The following is a 20098-nucleotide window of genomic DNA, read 5'->3' as shown; positions in this document are numbered from 1 at the left end:
TGAAATGTGGGTTGTCAGCGCTGTCAACCGTCAATTCTAATTTTTTTTCTTTTGTTAAAAGCGGATTTAGCAATATTTAATGAAGATGTATGTTAGCACAAATACGACTTATATGGGCAATTTGCAAGTCTGATTATTATTTCTACATAGCGCAGAAGACAAATTGTCTTTCCTAATACGGGGTGTTGGTGCATGTTTTTGCGGAAACTTTCCGCAATTTTGTTCAAATATTTAGTAGGTAAAGGTCAGTTTAGCAGCTAATTTGTTTGCATTTTTCATGAAATAATATTACTGCAGCCTCAAAAAGGTAAAAGATTATCACTAAAGGAAAGCATTAAGTCCCATATGAGGGACTATTATAGCAAAATATCTTACATGACGTCTAATTCCTTATTAGAAGCAGAAAAGGCTCAGAAAACTTACCTGAAACAAAAAAAAATCATTAGACAAAGCAGTTTGTTTAACTTTTGATAATGTTTAAATTATGAATATGTAGCTATTTATGTGACCGGTCAGGTGGCCATAGGTGTATACAGGGTGTTAGTGAAATAACTTTCGTGACTTTAACAATGGTTGAGAATATAAAAATGTTTTTAAAATTAATTTAATTATAAATTTATTTATTTATTTAAATCAAAAAGTGCCTTACAACAGGAGTCGTAAATACAACCATTTCAATGGAAAAACAAAAAAAACGTCTTTTGAGAATTGGCAACGTGGCGCCGTGTTAATTTCTTTTTGGTACCTCCGTAAGAAGCCGCATAAACTAGATATAGTGCATTTTACATGGGTTCTTTTGGGTGCAATAGGTTCTATGGCTACAATGTTAACATTATATGAGTCTTATTTTATTATTTTGACAAGCCGTTTACCTTTAATTTATCGTAGTCATATCTAATTAACATAATATGGTACGATAACACATTTTACACCACTCACATCACTATCAACAATACTATTTTGTTATTGTTTTTACTACATTAAATGTGCGAAATGGCCACCACTTCAGTCCGTGCATGCTTCATGGCGTTTCAATCAATTTTCCCCGGCACGGAAATTTTTTTTTTTATCCCTAATATCATTGGCGGCAACGAAAATATGTTGTCGTAACTGATTTTCATCTCTTATTTCAGTAGCGTAGATCAATATTTTTATAAAATTCCAAAATAAAAAGTTCAAAGGATTAAGATCCGGAGATCTGGGAGGCCAATGATTGAGACGAGACCATTTCTCTTCGAAATCACGACTTAAGTGCACGACAACTGGACGGCTCACCCAAATTAACTTTGCGAGTGAAGTGTTACACGTAATGACAGAGGACGCGTTCGAACGAAGAACGAGATCACGCTAAAATATCAAAAGTATGAAACGACGTATAGTCCATGATAAATGCGAAACTAAGGGCGGTTTTATCTTGTCCCTTGCCACTGGGCCCTAAATCGGCTCCAGTTGTCCATGTTGCCAGACGTCTTTGCATAGGATAACGTGTCAGAATAGGATAAAATGCAGATGACCGCGGAGCAACGCAACGCAGATAGCTACATAACTCAGCCATTGGCGCGGTAAACGGGCGTACCTGTTACTTTCACCGTTTAAGTCATGTTATTAGTTTTAATTAGATTTTAAATTGCTTTTAGCAACGTTATTGCTGAATAATTTTACCTTTTTTTTGTTACATGTCAAACAACATGTGTCGAGTACGTTTTTCAACATTTTATTTGAAATTTTAATCTTGTAATAGCTTATCGGTTGCGAATTTTAACTCTTCTTTAACTTAGGTTTTCGACCTCCGTTGCAAACAACTTTTCGGTTGAAAATTGTATTCTCGATCATGGGTTAAACTTACGAGAGTTGCACCCTGCCCGTATAACGAACAGGATTTATGACACCACACACAAAATAACATTTTTGAAACAAATTTCCAAGTCTGACTTCAAATTTTTTTCTAATTTGACGATCCGATGAAAAAACTACGAGAAATCGGCTTAAATTCCAAGATATTCAAATCGCGCTCCGTATTTGCATATAGAACTACATTATTGGTAATAGTCCCATTTGTTAACTGAATTATGAAAAGTATGTTCTTTCGTGATTTACAGAATTGTGAAATAAAACCATTATGATTATCAGTTTCAATTCCAAAAACTTTCACTTTATTTGTGAACATTTTCGTTTACGATTAAATAAACAAAATTATGTTTTAGTTTTTACTACGAAATAAATATTATGCTTCTCGGATTGCAATGAACTGAGATAATAAACAAGTAAACAGATTTTAAAGAGATAACTATTATCAGGAAAAGCGCTATTGCGTGAAACCCGATAAGTATGAAATTTTATGTTAATGGATCGTTAACATATAGTGGCACTAATTATTATTATTATTATTAAGGAACACGTAGGTGCTCTTTGCCAAGATAAGATGGACAGGCCGAGAATATGCCTCAAATATTTAAATTAATATATGCGCACGCACGGAATGTTTACTTCACTGAGATTAAATTTGGCTAACAAATTTCGTTGGTTCACTGGTTCTGCCGGAATCTCAGTAGATAATACTAAAGTCCAAAAATTCCATTTCGAATTTCGGCTTTTGCAATTTTGATTCTACGTGTAACTGATTACAATATGCCTAAAAAACCTTTCGTTTTACTCACAACCAGTTACGAAACGTGAAACTTGTCACGACTGTCGACGCAACCTCACTTCACAGATTACGAAAGTAATTACGTATTTTCGTATCTGGTTAAGAGAAGCAAATCGTTTCGAGACTTCAATGCATCTTGAAAGTTGTCACTTTATATATCAAAATGTCAAAAAATGACATTTCCTTATGAGTTTCACATACGATCTCGTCTAATTCAAGTATTTAATCATGATGCCTACATCGAATGTGGATTTCTAGTCGCGTCTTAGGCTCTCGGTGCTGCATATAACTCGGTAACTATGCGAGGAAAGAAAAAGACAGTAAAAATTGATAAACGGGCACAATCGAGTCAAGTAAAAAATAATAAAAATGTGTATGCGGAAAAATAAAAATTTACTTGCTGAACGGTTCCCGGTTACTTATGACAGGTTACAGAAGTGTGACGTCATTGCATTAGTACCATCATTAGTCATTATATACCATAATACGTCATTATGGGTGTAATGAAACTTATAATAATGCTGATTGCGCATTTCTATTGTTATTATTACTATTTCTACGGTTATTAACCTTTATAGAAATGATCTTAGGCCGCAACAGTAACCTTCGCCTTAGTTTTTTTGCGATGATTGATATTGGTTTCGAACTCAAACGCTCATGTAAGATGTAAGTAACATAATAATGTTTTTGAGCCGTAATTGGCAGTATTTTTTATAGCTCAATATTTACAAACATACATCAACGATAACGCAAATTTCATTTTATTGCATCATACGCGCTTATAAAGATCAAAGTTTGGCAACCTATGGGGTGTTGCATAAGTCACTCACTTATAATAATGTAATTAAAATGTTAAAAACCCATTAAATTTGAATTTGATAACATAACAAGAAATATGGTTCGAATTTTGAATTAAATAATTGGGCTTTTGTTTACAGTGTGTTGGGTGTTTTAAAAGATGTAGCACTGAGGATGCGACAGCTGTCAAGTGGGGAAAAATCGCGACCCTACCCAAAGGCATTTTCAGATACTTTCACTTTCCCGAAATATCAAAAAGTTTTCGGGAATTATTAAAAGTTAAGTCGTTTTGTTTCGCGGACTGTTGTTTGCAACTTCGAATTGTTTATGGGAAATTTGGAAAAATTTTCGAAAATTTGTCTGAGATACGCAGAGATCTTTCGGGACCCTTGAGAAATTTTCGGAGATTTCGGTACATTCTGAATGAATTTTGACTTTCGACTTATGTGTCACTTCGCCATTGGAACAAGCCCCATTTATGCGCGAGACATTAGTTTCAAATAGAATGAAAGGACATATGAGTAATACCCTTTAATAGTTTTTATAATTATTTATAATTTGCTAATTTACCTTAATAATTATAAACACAATATATGCATTTTTAAACGATTTACGTAACCAATGTTCCGTGCACATTTACAAACAATGAACAGATAAATTTCAGCTCAAGTCATTATTCTTCCAAACATGGGATCGCAAGGTAGACATGAAGTCTAGAACGGCGATATTTCTGTTGCAAAATTGCATGCGCGGGGATGAGTAACCAACCATTCAGGGTGGAACTTGAGAAAACAAAGAAACATCTTACTATTCCACAAATTCTGATATAACGATAACCACTCTTCAGAATCATTTCAACACCCCACGCTGGGTAGACCTTCAGGCGATTATACTTGCAAATGCGCCACCTACACATGTATATGGTGGATTATATCCCCAAGACAAAACATCTGCTCCCTGGTATCCGCCTCCCACATTCTTTTACGAGAAAATTAGCCGTAAGTTGTTCCAATCGTGCTATAAATAATTCATTGCAAACCGATCGAAGAATGGGACTTAATCTTCGATCAAGGATGGTGATTCTTAAGGTCAAGTCAAGACTGATTTTTACCTTTAAGTTGCACGAACGGAATTGCTAGACTTGGCGTCTGTACAGGCCTACAGAGACGGATTGGCTTATAGGCACTTGCCCCAACGAACTCGATAAGAGTTTACCTCCGAACGTGAAAAGCTGAGAAAAGTCCGGAAGTTGCGATGCGTGGAAAGCGTTATTAGAAAATATCTCAAAAATGCACGTCGGTCGCAAGACAGTCACGGGGCAAGCGCTCCGGGGTTAACGTCAGCACCTAAGGTGTCCCCATTTTTTGAATAACAGTTGGAATTTCAAAGATTCAGTAAACGAAACTCGGAAAAAGCAAAGGACGATCGGTTTAAATCGGACATCAATATCGAAAAATTTGTTTATACAGTGCGTCCCATTTAAGACATCCCTCATTTTCGTTATTTGAAGGGGTGCAGATTTGAATTTTTCCGCAGGCCTACAGGTTGATGAGTTTGCATTTTAAATTAATTCTTTTGATTTAATTTAAAATTAAAAAATTAACTTGTAACAATTTTGCGTGGGACCAAAACGATGAAAAAATTTGAAAAGCGAATTTTATCATGAAATTCGGCATGCGGAGTTAAAATAACACTCTGAACCGCTTTTTCAAATAATTTCTTTTTGTATCTCCAACGCGAAGCAAAATATCGAAAATTAACCCTGTTCGTGAGCTTGCGGCAGGCAGTTCGGGTATCAGTTGAACATCTTAAAAAAAGCGACTCGTCGACCTGAAGGGCTGCGCAAAAATTCGAATCTGCACCCCTTCAAATAACGAAAATATGGGATATCTTAAATGGAACACACTGTAGGATAAATTTCGACGTCGAGATGTCGAAGAATAATCATTAAACAAATATGAATTTAACATGTAGATACGAACTGTTGCTATAGTAAATTAGATACATTAATTTCGTCAGCAACCTTTTTATTATTCGCTTTAATTTCAGAACAAAACTGGACAAGATTAAGGTCGAGAGTATGGTTGCGATCCAGAACATTCACAGCAACGTAAACATTATTTATTAACCATTTTATTTATCGTAACACTATTAATCTTAACAATTGGTACGACAGCTATTTTAACCGTCCATTAAAAAGCAAACACACACTACAAGCTAAGTACAGACGTTGAATATGATGAAACCGTAGTTCCTATCAAAAACACGTCACCAGGAAAAGGCGAAATAAAAAGAATAATTCTGAAGAGCATAAGTCGACAAATTACGAGCTTACACTAAACCAGCTAAAGAACTGAATTGTACATAACGCAATTGCAAAGATATGGAAAAAATATATAACGTGCGTATATATATAATATATATATAGACACACAAAACTACCGACCTATTACACTACACCCAGTGTTAAATAAAATCTTTAAACGCAGTAAGAAAACAGACTTCAGGAGCTGATGGGACAATGCACAAGAGGAGTTTCTTGAAAGATCCAAAGATACGTCTACCGTTATCAGATGGGAGAAGACGATTGGGGGTATGATGGGCTCGCCGCTCTTCACCAAACGCACCCTAACCGCCACAAGTCATGTTCATTTAATAGCACAAACATCACTGCGACGTGTGATAAGTACAGTGCGAAAATTTCGATAACGCCCAAATGTATTCGACGATGCTTAATAACCATCCTCCTTTTGAAAATGATCATAGAGACCACGTGTCCCGTTTTCCGTAAATCTCGATTCTACCATCGACTGTGAATTACCCTCCCTGTAGGACTGAAGATTCCTATGACGTGAAAACTTTAAAAATTTTATTTCTAATAAGCTCACGGACACGTGTTGCCACCTAACCTGAATCACATTTTAAATTGTTGGTAGCTGGCAAATACAATAAATAAATAATTAGGCGTGTGCATTTACGAAAATACTGGGTACCTCCATTAAACTTCAGCTTCAATTAAAAAATTTATTAATCACTTTCGGTTTTGCAGAAAGGCGTGCGTAATGTTTTTCTTTACTTACGTGCATTTAAATATTATTAAAACAAATCATGCTTTGTTGTAACACAAATTGCTAATTCGAGGTAGTAAACAGTAATTCCTAGAACATGTAGGGAAAATACATCCTGTTTTCGGGGAATCTTGAAACACATGGCCAAGGCCTGAAATCGTACCTGAAAAGAGTACCTGAAAATTATTCTATCCGACGTTGTAGATGCACGTAAGGAACAGGATGCACACTCATTAAACGTAAAAACTTTCAGTTACGAGGAATTGCATTATTATTATTATTATTAAGTATAGTAATAAATGAAAATCATGTACATTGTTAGATTAATTACGTTAATGAACGTTCGGCATGCGTCAACAAGGCTCAACACTTGCGCTAAATATACAAAAGTTTATTACAAAACAATTGTCCTTTTTTAGTTATTATAACGTAAACGGTGGCGTTGTAAAGTACTAAAATATGAAATTTTGCGTGTGATCGCTTCAATGACAATATTAAACACATAATTGTTGAATCGTCCACAAAAACGTGTTATAATCGTTTTTACAATTAGGGTAGGTGGCAACCTCCCCTTGATCGACCGGTAGATCAATTAAATCATTTATGTCTTTTCGTGCTTGTTTTCTAAAATTTTTTGGATGGTAAATGCGCTTATCGTTAACGGCGTCGGATTTCGGCCACTTACATATCAATTTACTAAAAAAAAAAAAATGGCGTTAAGTTAAAGCACTATGACCAATTTGACCGTTTTCCAACGGTAATTTTACCCTGCAAATCGCCTATTTTTTAAAATCAAATATTACGACTTGTCATCAAAGAATCATTCGCATTTTGAATTAATAGTAAATGTGGCAAATTAGTTGCATTTCCTTCGAAAATGTGCGCATGTTCTGATTTATACTGATAACACAGTGAGCATGTGTAATATATATGTATATATTTAATAATTATGTTTATCTGGTTGGTGGGGGGAGACGGTAGAGGAGGAGGGGATTAGGAGAAGATGGAGGAAGAGAGGAAGGGGGAGGAAGAGGGGGGCGACTTTAGCGACTTTACCAAGCTGAATATAACTCGACGTCATGTTTAATCTGATGAATTTTGACTACAAGTTAGCTTGATAATCGGCTCGTAGCTATGAAATCAGGTTTACATAGAGTAAATACACCGTCTAAAAAAACAGGAGCTTGCAATCGTTCAATTTGATTCGATCGATAACTGTGGTCACAATTTGACATAATTGATTTTTTCCGCCCCACTGTCGACGGCTCCAGCGACGAAGGGATGCATTTTAGGGCGTAGGTCTGTGAGAAGAAACAGTCCTAGTTTTGACTTCAGAGATGCTTTCTTGAAATATTTGCACTCAATTCTGAATCGCTCTACATAATATTCGGGATCCGTATTTTTGACGTTCGTTTAGGAAACACGTGTTCGTAGAGCGTTCGGAACCGTTCTGAATTTCTTAAAATGAGAGTCGGTGCTATTTTTTTCTTACTTCAGAGAAGAGTGGAGACTGGACCAAAGGCGTTACATCTATGAAATGGAGAAAAGACAATGAAGCTTGATAAGGAGTAGATTTTGGATTAATCGTTTCTTGAAATTAGTGGTAAAAAAATATTCTTCGATAAAATAACTAAAATTAACGTTACAGTGATTTAATCGCTGCGCGAATGTTCGAGCGTTTCTTTTTCAAAATGTTAACGACGTCGCTCGTTTCATGAACAAACATTTTTGAAAATTCGACAGGTTATTCCTTGATTAACAAATAAAACATTTAACTGTTACTCTTAAAAACCGTGCAAAGGCAATTCTGATCGATTTATGCGCAATGAGTTTTTTTTTTTTAACTTCAAGTACGTAAATTGGACAATTTAGATATCGACAAGCATCAATAAATTATGTTTACAACCAACAACTCCGTGTAATGTCGGGCCAAACGCTATTTTGAAATACGTCTTTAGTTGTTTAATATAGGGATGTTTCAAATTGTTCATGGCAACATTTGGAGACTAAAGCAGAACGGACAGAACAACTTACAAGTTCCTCTAACGCCGATGACAAATTCTAAATTAAAAAATAATCAGGTGTTCCTCACGTGGACCTTTTGCATCACGGTCTAGACGACACTCGTGTCAAAAGTCATTTTACACACACACTTTAGCATTAATTGGGAAAAGTCATGACCGTCGCAAGTTGATGTAAGTGTAAACCTGTCGCGGAAGAAGAATTACTAGGGACTTATCAGTTGGCGCTTATATACTTATGTAAGTTTTCTTCTAATTCTGGGAATTGGAAGTTCAAATGCGCCGACCTGAAGAAGAAACGGTAATAAGTAGAACGAATTTATCAGTTTTTTTTTCTACGCGCTATCTACAGGATTTACGTCAATGGGAAATATGTTAGCAATCAAGCGAGAATAGTGATAAGAGATATTGACCCCATTCCTTTTTATCTGTAGCAAAAAAAAAAGAGGAGGTGTCCTAGACTGGGTAGCTTTGAAACATGTGAGAGCCAACCAATAAAAACGCCTTTCATCAAATGGTTCCACCAATCGTCAGCATCATAGTGGGAAGCATGAGGAACAACTTGACGATGACGAAAAAATCGAACTCGATTGGGTAACGTAACATTGTTTATATTTAACCATATATGCGATGACGACATTACTACCCTGATTACAGTGTGGAAAATGTCGCATTACATAATACATCTTTCCACCCTAATTTCCGAAATATCGCATTAAAGCAATTCAAACTTTTTCGGCAAGGAACTAACGTTTGACCGGATTAATGACTCTTATTTATCCGCGCAAGCGCGAGGAAGTATAAAATTTAAAAAACTATAAATGTAACGTAATATAAATATAAAGGTGATGCTCTGATGTTTATATTCGAGTTCAATTCAGTCAATTATGTTAATTATTCATTTTAAATTTTAATATATTTATTTACATCACACATGTGAAATATCGGAATAGCGGTTCACTTTGTAAAACTAGGATAGGTTACTTCGCCGCAGCTTCAGAACCCATGACCGTCGAAAGTGCACAGAGAGCCATATTCCAAATATAGCTGGACTTTAATACCGAGCCTTCGCGCCACTCTGTATGGTTAAAATTATGTCATGGCCCATACCTCCGCCTCCATCTTACAAATTTTGTACTAAAACCATTCCTCCATCTCTAGGGCATTTTAAGATAACTGGGGATCCAATTTTCCCGCGACATCCTGTATGTACTTAAACAGGACGAATAGAACGAAATTTTTGGATTTTTTTTGGACTTTTCGATGCGTCAACTCTCATTCAATTATTGGCAAAGTCGGTTCCTATAATCGAACAACTGACGCCTTAAATGAACTAATTTCCGTTGATAAGACGACATTTATCTCCTACTTTTAGAACGAATTTTTAATGGGAAAGAAATGAGTCCTAATTAATGGCGGCATTGACGCAATTCTAGCTGCCATGATACAATCTATCTTTTAAAGTACATATTAATTGATTTTGAGATATTTACAAACAACTCCCATTAGATATTCTGCAAAGGCGCTTGGTAATGATTTTTCGAGAGTGTTATGGCCCATAATTGTTGCGTAAATAACATGGCATCGCATTGTGTGTAACAACCTGCGAAGACGCGAGAATTTTGGAGTCTCGTAGGGTCTGCGTGAGAGCCTCCGTAACCAACAGACCTATGAAATAATGAAACATCGAAAAAAGAAGTTCTTGCGTTTTCTTTCAACGTCGGCGTCAGGATGAATAAACACAATATCATCACAGAAATTGACAGGATAATCGTGTGCGGTCCCTATAAGCTCCTATTAGTATTCATAACGTGTTCTGTATTCAGCTGTTGAAGTGTTATTTAGAAGAATAAAAAGTCTTCTCTTGGAGGATGAGGTCAAGAATGTAAATAACATTCTGAGCCCGAGAAGTTACTCACATACTAATACAGTTTAATTCACTATTTAAAATTGCTGAAAGCATTTCGTAAAATTGCATTTATTCAATAATTAACACGTGGAAAACAATATAGTGGAAATTGTTTTGTTTGATGATGAACAATAATATTATGCGACATGGATGGAATAAGCCTCTGATAATTTTGCACTGTATGTATAAAATTATACGGTGTTTTTAGCAAATAAGAATAATTTGATGGTCGATGATTGGTTGGACGTTTGCGGAAAACGAGAGAAATGGTTTTTCTGAAAACTTTCAATTATACGTAGTTGGTCCTGTTTTATCAACTGAAAATATGCTCAACAAGGCGAAGATGCCGATTGTATTACACATACAGGGCGGCCCATTTCAAACAGTCCTCCCGAAATATCTCGAATGGAATTTTTTTTTTTTTTTTTTTGAAAATACCGAGACACGACAATTTTACTCTGAAGGGGGACATTTTTAGATCACAAATTCGTAAGTGTAAAGTCATACCCTTAAGTATAGGGGCAACTCCTTTAAGAGTCTTAAATAGCACGGAGGGTCAACTGGCACATGAAATTAAAGGTATTTCAACTCTCTTTGCGAGTATGCTGAATTTTGTCTGTTCGCCTTCAAATATTGTTAAAAAAAAAAACGTTTTAAAACATCGGTGAAAGAGATCGAAAAATAATAAACTCGCCAATACTACCAGAATTTACGTTTGTCATCGAATTCTTAAGATAAGATGATGAGTTTGGTTAACATTGAAACGGGATTTTCGTTACGATCTTATACTGATCAAAATTCCACTGCGAAATTCATCTATTCGTCCGACGATTTAGAGTCTCACGGTTTACACCACTGTAGAGAGGATGAAATTGTCACCATCTATTTCAACAACAATGAAATAGACCGAGAAACTGCAAGAATTTTCAATCCAAGGCATCCCGGTAAGAATCTGAGCCGTCCCTACGTGACGAATTTCATATCCAAATTCATGGAGACTCCTCCACTTCCGTTACTAACGAAAAACACGAAAGGCGAGACATCGTTACCAACGAAGCTGCACAGATCAAAATTTTGGGACGTATTAACCTGGATCACGCAAACCAAGAAAAGTTTATGTCAAATAGCTGAGAATTAGAAGCACCATCAGGTATTCCACTAGGGGTATTCAGAGGATCTTGAACAAGCATAATTTCCTTCCCTATTAGACGCATCTCATGCTTGAGCGCAATGAAGATGATCCAGATCGCCGCATGCAACTTTGTGAGGTGATGAGTGAAAGCATTTTGATCTATCCTAATTTTTTTATGTTCTACATGTTTCTCTGACGAAAGCACATTCTTTCTGAACGGTTTCGTCAGCAAACATAATTGCAGATATTGGAGTGAATCCTGGAAAAATTTGCGGCATTCACAGTATCTAGAAAAATTGAATGTGTGGGCTGGGAGTTTGGAAATCGTATTGTTGAACATTTTTTTTCTACCTGATGACCCGACAGGCGAATCTTATCTCGACCTGCTTCATGGCTTCGTCTACCTTCACATTGTGGATATCCCTGAAAGGGACGATCAAACCCCAGAAAATGACATATTTTTTCAACAAGATGGCGCTTCGCCACACTACGCAGATCCTGTGCGTAACTTTTTGGACCAACGTTTTCCCAAACACTGGATTGGTAGAAGAGGTTTCATCGAACGGCTCTCAAGATCGCCCGATTTAACACCATTGGACTTTGTCTTATGGGTCGTTTGAAAACTGTTGTTTAGAAAACGAAATCTACCTCTTTAGGAGATCTTCGCTGCCAAATAGTGATAGCATTTGGCGAAATAATCCCCGAAGTGGTACAAAATGTTCAGGAAAACAAAGACTTTATCATCGTGTGGAAGTAAATAGGTCGCGATTTGAGCACTTAATTAAACAAAAAATTATTTTTTTTTAAATTTATTTCGCCGATGTTTTAAAAAGTTTATTTTTTACAATATTTAAAGGGGGAAGCAAAAAATTTCAGCATGCTTGCAAAGAGAATTGAAATACCTATGATTTGATGTACCACTTGACCCCCCCGCGCCATTTAAGATTTTTGAAGGGGCAACCATCCCGTTTAGGAGGATGACTATGTCTACGGATTCATAATCTAAAAATGTCCCATTTAAAGGTAAAATTACCGTGTCCGGGGGTTTTCTGAAGAAAAAAATTCCACTCAAGGTATTTCAGGTGGACTGTTTCAAGTAGGCCACCCTGTATACCATTCGTATAGTGCAACCGTGATTCGACCGATGTGTTGTACTTACAAAAAATGGTGTAGAAGCTTTTCGAAGGTTTAGAAGGCATCGTACCGCCGTTATCGATCGGCCTATGAATCGTACCTTTGTAAAAAGGCAAATTCTAGTTTTTTTTGTATGTTTTAGTACCGATATCGTTTCTTAGGTGATTCAGTCGGGTGTTAGCGCGGCAACGAATAAGATGTTCGTAATCCGGAACTGTTAATTCGCATTATCGGGTGTTCGTTTCAAAGACTCGTGAGTTACCTGAGTAGTGAGTTACCTGGCTAGTGTAGAAAATGAGTGCCGCAAGCTGTCATTTAATCGGTGAGAGTTTGAAGGATTTTTGAAAAACCTTCAACTTTTCGTTTATCTTTATGTTGGCCACAGTGTATGTTATTTCGTTTCCCGTATCGCAACCAAATTCAGTTACTTTTTTTGTTTCTTTTCAAATATGATTTAATTTATCGAATTCATAGGAAATTATCGTTGGCCCAAATAATTTACAGGTCTTCATTGATTTGAGTTGGTAATGAACGTATTAGGACCTTGAAAGCTCTGAGAGGTATGGAGGTGGTTAAGCGGGCAAAGATTTAGATAGTCTCGTGAACAGCTGATATCCGGTTTATTTTTTTACCATCCTCTACCGCAATGGGAAAATGTTTCGAAAATTCCGATTTCAACTTTGCCCAACGGTTCTTGCAGTTTTTCAACTGGTTTAATGGGTTGTACGCATGGCTCTCCTGAAGGCTTCAAACGTGCACCTAGACTTAAGCCAAAATTGTTTACTCTGGGCACTTAATATTAATATTTTAAAAAGATATGTGCAGTTTTGCTTGGAGCCTTTGGTAGTAACTTAATATCGTACACACATTGTTCTCCCGGAAGTTTCCTGTGCACTCCGACGTTTTAAGTGGTCTGTCCAACATTAAATGTGATTCTTACGACATTTATCAGCTTTTTGACCGATTCAACACGTCGTACATGTCGTTACGCTGGAGGTTCATTTCGAATTTGCCCCATGTGGTTTTTTGACAATGGCAAATTCAATAAACTAGCGGCAGTAAAAATTAAAAAAAAAAAAAAAAACATGTGAAATATTAAAGTTAAATTTAAAATAATTTTAATCGCCAAATCAGGAAAAAAATTACGTGTTTTACATATCAGCGAGTAAATTATTTTACTCGCCACAGCCTCGCGTTCAACTCGGCCATGGGTATCGCCGCGGCAGTAAATTTAGCAATTTTTCTCCTTGCAAATGAGATCCGATTAGTGCACATTGTTTAGTGTTTCTGCCGCAGGCAGGTTTTACTGCACAGTTGCATCGGACACTGATGTACACTACATAAAAATGACCTAATGATAATCTATTCACGAAGCATTACCTCAAACATTCTGTAGTAGTTATTTATTTTTATTGTTCCACGACCTTAAACAGCCAGACAAAGCAGTTCACTGCCGTATCATATTTGCATGATGCGGTTTTGTATCGTTAATTTCAATTAATTTGCTCCGTACCGTAGAAGAATTGCGCCGCGAATGGTACCTCTACAACGTCTACGACAGTGGACGATTTTTGCCAAGAAGACGTTGCACTGCCACAAATTTCGTCTTCATCTATGATGAATTTCCAGGGGAATGTCATAACGATATCTTTAAACCGCAACGGTAAAAATACTCTTTCTTTTCAAAGTTCGAAGATGGGGTTTATTAACATATACTTTGCACATAAGTTGCGCGACTACATTTTGCCGAAAATAGCGATTGACGTCAATACCAAACTGCCAAGCTGCTTTCTTAATGTGTTTTGATTTAATTACCAAACTTGCATAATATTCCTTTAGTTGGGGCTGTGTTCAGTAATCGAAAAATTAGTCGGTGGTTAATTGAATAATTAATTACTTAAAATGTTTTGGTCAGAGGCAATCGCTTTTTCTTGTGGCGTATTGGACCTTAATGGAGAATCAAATACGAATCGGGCGCCCCTCGTGATCGCTTGCTTGTATTGGAGTAACGCGCGTCGACGTTGAACCAACGACTGAAAAATGAATCGTTTTTGCTACATTGTAACAATATCCGATTTTTAATTGGGTTTTACTCAATTGATTATGATGAAGTGGTGGTTACGCGAAGATTATCGCGACGCCCCCCTAAAACAATCAACTGGTTTAAAACACCAGTTAACCTGTTTACGTGCGACCTACTTTAATTCTGCCACTGAGGGTTGCTCTGACAACTTTCTGCCTCCTACGTGTTTTAGCACTTTTACCGTTTCTGAGTTATTTACGAAACTATGGACTTTTCCTATTCATTTGTCAAAAATTCCTCGCTGCTACCGTTTTCATTTCGGGTTTTCTTTATATGTAACGGGAAACTAGGAAAACATCAACGACGACCAAATCTGCTTTGCGGTCATTCCGTTCGATCATCCGAATTTTATAATTTTATTATTTATTCCATTCACATTTCTCTACCTCCTTTTGTGCAAACACAAACATTTTCAGACTGAAGCGGGTCCTCGCAGAAAATGAATTTTCTATTAAAGTGCAGTTTTAAGAACGTAAGACGTGAAAGACGCGTTTGCAGTCCAGTCTTGAATCTTTTGCAGTTTTGGTTGCGAGGTTGTCTTTGCAACAATGCTGCAATGCCGACGCACGTTTCGTGCAAGAGCAAGACTTTTTTGATCACACTCGTTCATCGGCCTTAGTACTTTCCGAACCTAACCCTACGAGACTTCTCTCTTTGGGGATATCGAACACGTTTAATTCATTACAGTAGAGAGGCCACACTGCGTAATACTAATTTTGTAATAATTTGTGAAATTTCTTCTTTATTGTTAGTTTCTGCAGTTCAAATTTTTAGTTTTATGCGTTAACGCGAGGGTAAGTTCAATGAATATGCGTTAACGCGAGGGTAAATTCAATGAATATGCGTTAACGCGAGGGCAAGTTCAATGAATATGCGTTAACGCGAGGGTAAATTCAATGAATATGCGTTAACGCGAGGGTAAATTCAATGAATATGCGTTAACGCGAGGGTAAATTCACTGAATATGCGTTAACGCGAGGGTAAGTTCAATAAATATACGTTAACGCGAGGGTAAATTCACTGAATATGCGTTAACGCGAGGGCAAGTTCAATGAATATGCGTTAACGCGAGGGTAAATTCAATGAATATGCGTTAACGCGAGGGTAAATTCACTGAATATGCGTTAACGCGAGGGTAAGTTCAATAAATATACGTTAACGCGAGGGTAAATTCACTGAATATGCGTTAACGCGAGGGCAAGTTCAATGAATATGCGTTAACGCGAGGGTAAATTCAATGAATATGCGTTAACGCGAGGGTAAATTCAATGAATATGCGTTAACGCGAGGGCAAGTTCAATGAATATGCGTTAACGCAAGGGTAAATTCAATGAATATGCGTTAACGCGAGGGTAAGTTCAATGAATATGCGTTAACGCGAGGGTAAGTTCAATGAATATGCGTTACGGTTACGTGAGTGGTTCCAAGTGGTTTTTACAGATAGATAAAGGATGAAACTGAGCATGAGCGGTGGCGAAGTAGATAGCTTATTCAAGAAATTTGATTTGGCTATGAAACGTCAAAGGAAACTTAGGAATAAAGGATAAGAAACTTCCTATTTGGATAAAATGACATTCTGTAATATTGCTTTCTACAGGTGCGGACTTTTAACTGATTGAAAATGACTGTTACAAAAAATATCTCTTCTCTTTAGTCCACCTCTGCATTTGTACAGTTTTGTGAACCAATTTACTTTTAAGGAAATTCATAAGGTTCTGCTAGCTCTTGTTAGAAATTAAAGCCATATAATGTATCTGTGAAACAGTCACTGAAATTCTATCAGGAAAAAGCTCATGAGCCGCATCAAATCCCCTTGTCGAACTCTAACAAATAAGGAACCATTCGCTAACGAACCAATTCTTCTTTCACAAACTAATGAAACAATGACAACCGCTACCATGGCAGTAGACGCCGTTGCCACGACCATAACTGCCACATGCCAAGTTGCCGGGACGAATTTGGCAATTTGGTACGATGTTAAATGCTCTGGAAGAAACCAAAGGGTTCATTTTTGGCAAGGGTTAGTTTGGGACGTCTAAATTTAAGAAAGCGATCGCACTCCGTTCAACAAAAAGCTATTTTCACATAGATTAGGAGGTAATAAATGTGATTTATGTGACCTATTGCAACTATTTCCAAAACTATTAATAAAACTTGTTTAACAACAAAATCCATGAGAAGAAGATTAACGTCTATCATGACTTCGCGCGTCATTTCGTTTCAACTCGACCGTTCCAAAGACCGGTTTAAAATCTATTAGATCTCGTCAGCTCGGTTCATCTGAAGTCAATTAAATGCAGGCAAAAGCCGACAATGTTAACGGCAAGTGTAAGTACAAGTTGTGTTAACGGCAAAATGTACCTACCACCGCCATCTGCCGCATCTCAATCAAATATTTGAGCGTAAGCGGCAAGACTCCGACGCAACAACTTTCTAGGTCGAGCTGTGAGCAACGAAGATGAATGCGTAGCTGTGAGGAAAGTCTCAGAAGAAGATTATAAGCCCTACTACGAGCCTACGCCTCGTTTCAGCTCTGAGATTAATTGATTCGAGCAATAGGAAAACAGGTTTCGGTTCTATAAGAGATCTGGTCGGTTCATCTCGAGTCGATTAATCACCGACAGAAATCGGTAATGTCAATCGAACACAGATCTGGAGCGAAGCATAAAATCGTAAGGGGCCTCCATCTCCTTAGGGTTTCCATGGGACTGTTTACGTTAATTTTCAATAAATGCACTAATAAAATGTTACGAATCTCGGCAAACGTTAACAATACGATCAAGAAAAGTAAATATTTACGTTTTACTAAAACCGCTACCTGCCCTGTTATTACTAAACATAAAAACCGAGCTCTCTAAATAGTAAGTTACCAACTATCTAGACGGGCACCTAACTACTTAAGCAAATATTTTGCGACCGCGGCAATTTAGATGCAAAACATTCCTGATTGGCATTTTACAATTCAGCAAACGTGTTTACACCGTTAGACACAATTTTAATTCATGTTGTCGAAAAGTAATAAATTTGACATTAATTTGTGAAAGCCATTAAACGAATTGAATGTCCAAGTGTAAAAATGAAAAATTGCAGAAAAAAAATTTTAAAAATTTTAAAAATTTTAAAAATTTTTAAAATCTAAAAAAAAAAAAATTTTTTATTAAAAAATTTTAAAAAAAACCGAAAGGAAAGAAAACATTGGCGTGTTGCGGGAGAAGTTTTGGTCTCATTAACATATTGTTGGGGGGAAGCAAATGTAAACGAAATAGAAAATTTCCTTAGCAAAACAAACACTTTTTAGATGTTTCCTATCTAAAATTATCCATTCCCGTTTTATCTGAAATTTTTAGCGCAAGGTGATGACCTGCAACACTCTATCGACGAATTGGAAAAAAAATCCATGGCATTATTTCACGTATATAAAAGGAATTGCACTTTAAGCTCTGAGAGGGGGGGGCTGATCTTAGATGACTCTTACGCGGTCCAATTATTGATCTCTTAGTAATTCACAGCGATTGTAAAGGAGTATCGCGTTAACACGTGGAACTAAGCTACGAGATGACATGAAACGAACGCGAATTTTCAATTCAGATAAACTACAGATAATTTTCCTTCGGAAAGGAATCAGACGCGATTCTGAAGAAATGTCTCTTCCAGTTTCCATTTCAAGAAGTAACAGAATGCAAACCTGTGGCTTCAAAGGTATCGTAAATACATCGCCCTAGAAAAGCGTCTCGAGCAGAATACTAAAATTTCCTCGAGGTGTTTATTTACATTTTTTTCAAGAGGGATCGCAAATCTTGAAATAAACCTTTACAAACAAATTCAGACGTTTTCATACGCATTTACCTTCTACAGTTTTCACAGTCCTTCACTGATAATTATTTTGGGCCACGTCGCGTAGATAAGTATATGGACTCTTATTGCTTAAGTGCTAAAACCTACCCATTGCTCGTCACTAATCCTTCCATTGTTTTTTGATGAGTGCAAATGCAGAAAACAATTTTGTCCCGTCCTAGGTACACATTTCTCGGTACCTGAGTTTGGTAGCTTTGGCAGCATCGGCACGACCAAAACGCGATATAGCAACCGACAAAAAAGCGGTTAGGGGACTTGGAACAAATGTGCAACACTTAACGTAATTGTGCGCCACGCGCATCATTGGACGATGCTTTCACAAAAACCAGACCCCAAAAATGTCTTTTTTGCAATATTAGTTATATTTTTATAAGCCAAACCACAGTACCAAGTACTGCAAATGAATGCGGCAGCCCACAGGACCACCGGGTACGCCCATTCTCTAGATCAAGCTCTGACAGTTAAAAACGTTAATCATGAAAGGCGCTTTCACCATTGTCAAGAATATTATAGAGGAAACTGTGTGCACGTCAGAATTGAACCGGAGCCTGCAGACTTCCAACCACGGGAAGCTGAAGTCTCCCTGGAAAACTAATAGGGGTTTCGCTCGATTAGTAACTTAATAGAAGTATTTTTCCAGAGATGTATCTGCGATTTTTGCGGGTTACTAATACTGGAGTAATGTAAGTTGATCGTTCAGTCCGTTTTTCAGCAACGTAACTGTATCGCAATAAATATTCAAAAAACGTTTAGAAAACCATTCTTAACTACGGAGGACGCCCATTGAGCATCCATTTTTAGCCGAGACTCGAATGAAAATTTCCCCCCACAATTTTTTTTTACATATGCAGAATACATGATTAAGAAAATACTTAAACGTCTTGAAGGAAAATGTTCTTGGACAAAGAAGAAAACTTCTATCGGTAAAAACCGAACGTTAAAATGAATTGCAAACAAACAAAAATGTTTCGGGTTCGGCTATGTGACAGAACATTAGTTTTGACATATTTATGTGCTTTGTTCCAACACGAAAAAAACACTAATTGTGGATTGGCAGACGCAATCGGCAAGTTGTGTCCCGACCGGTATACTGCATATATTTCCGACAGTTTGTGATAATTTGGAGTCGATTTACCTCTTTATTGACACATTTTTTATTTCACTCTGTATTCATAGTTGGCTTCAGCGTTTTAGTAAAAATTCGAGCAGGCCGAACAAGAACGTAAACTTAATTAATTTCCATGCAAATAAGAGTATAATTTGCATTAAAAAAAAATTAACATTAATGGTAGAAATTGTTTTGTTTTTCAAACAAGACGTTCGATGTTCACACTCCGTGTGTGCTCAATTGGAACATTCGATGAGCGGTTTCGCACCTATTCGCTCTCAACGGTCCGATTCGACTCCGGTCGATAGTACAACAAGAAAAATCAGAGAAAAAATAGCTGACA

General features: G+C 36.9%; 1 protein-coding gene and 1 long non-coding RNA gene across 5 annotated transcripts in view; one reads left to right on the top strand and one right to left on the bottom strand.

Annotated features, from left to right (window-relative positions):
• IP3K1 (inositol-trisphosphate 3-kinase-like protein) overlaps positions 1 to 20098 on the bottom strand; it is a 75283-nt gene that overhangs the window by 34384 nt on the left and 20801 nt on the right. The gene's annotated exons all lie outside the window — the stretch shown is intronic.
• Positions 12825 to 20098, top strand: part of LOC136346581 (uncharacterized) — a 56343-nt gene continuing 49069 nt past the window's right edge. Inside the window, exon 1 of the long non-coding RNA XR_010733326.1 lies at positions 12825 to 13031. This is a non-coding gene — a long non-coding RNA (uncharacterized lncRNA). The remainder of the gene's footprint in view (positions 13032 to 20098) is intronic.

This window comes from Euwallacea fornicatus, chromosome 23 (assembly GCF_040115645.1).
Source record: "Euwallacea fornicatus isolate EFF26 chromosome 23, ASM4011564v1, whole genome shotgun sequence".
NCBI classification, from domain to species: Eukaryota; Metazoa; Arthropoda; class Insecta; order Coleoptera; family Curculionidae; genus Euwallacea; species Euwallacea fornicatus.
Note: the sequence above shows the minus strand (reverse complement) of the source record. Positions and strands in the feature narration are given on the sequence as shown.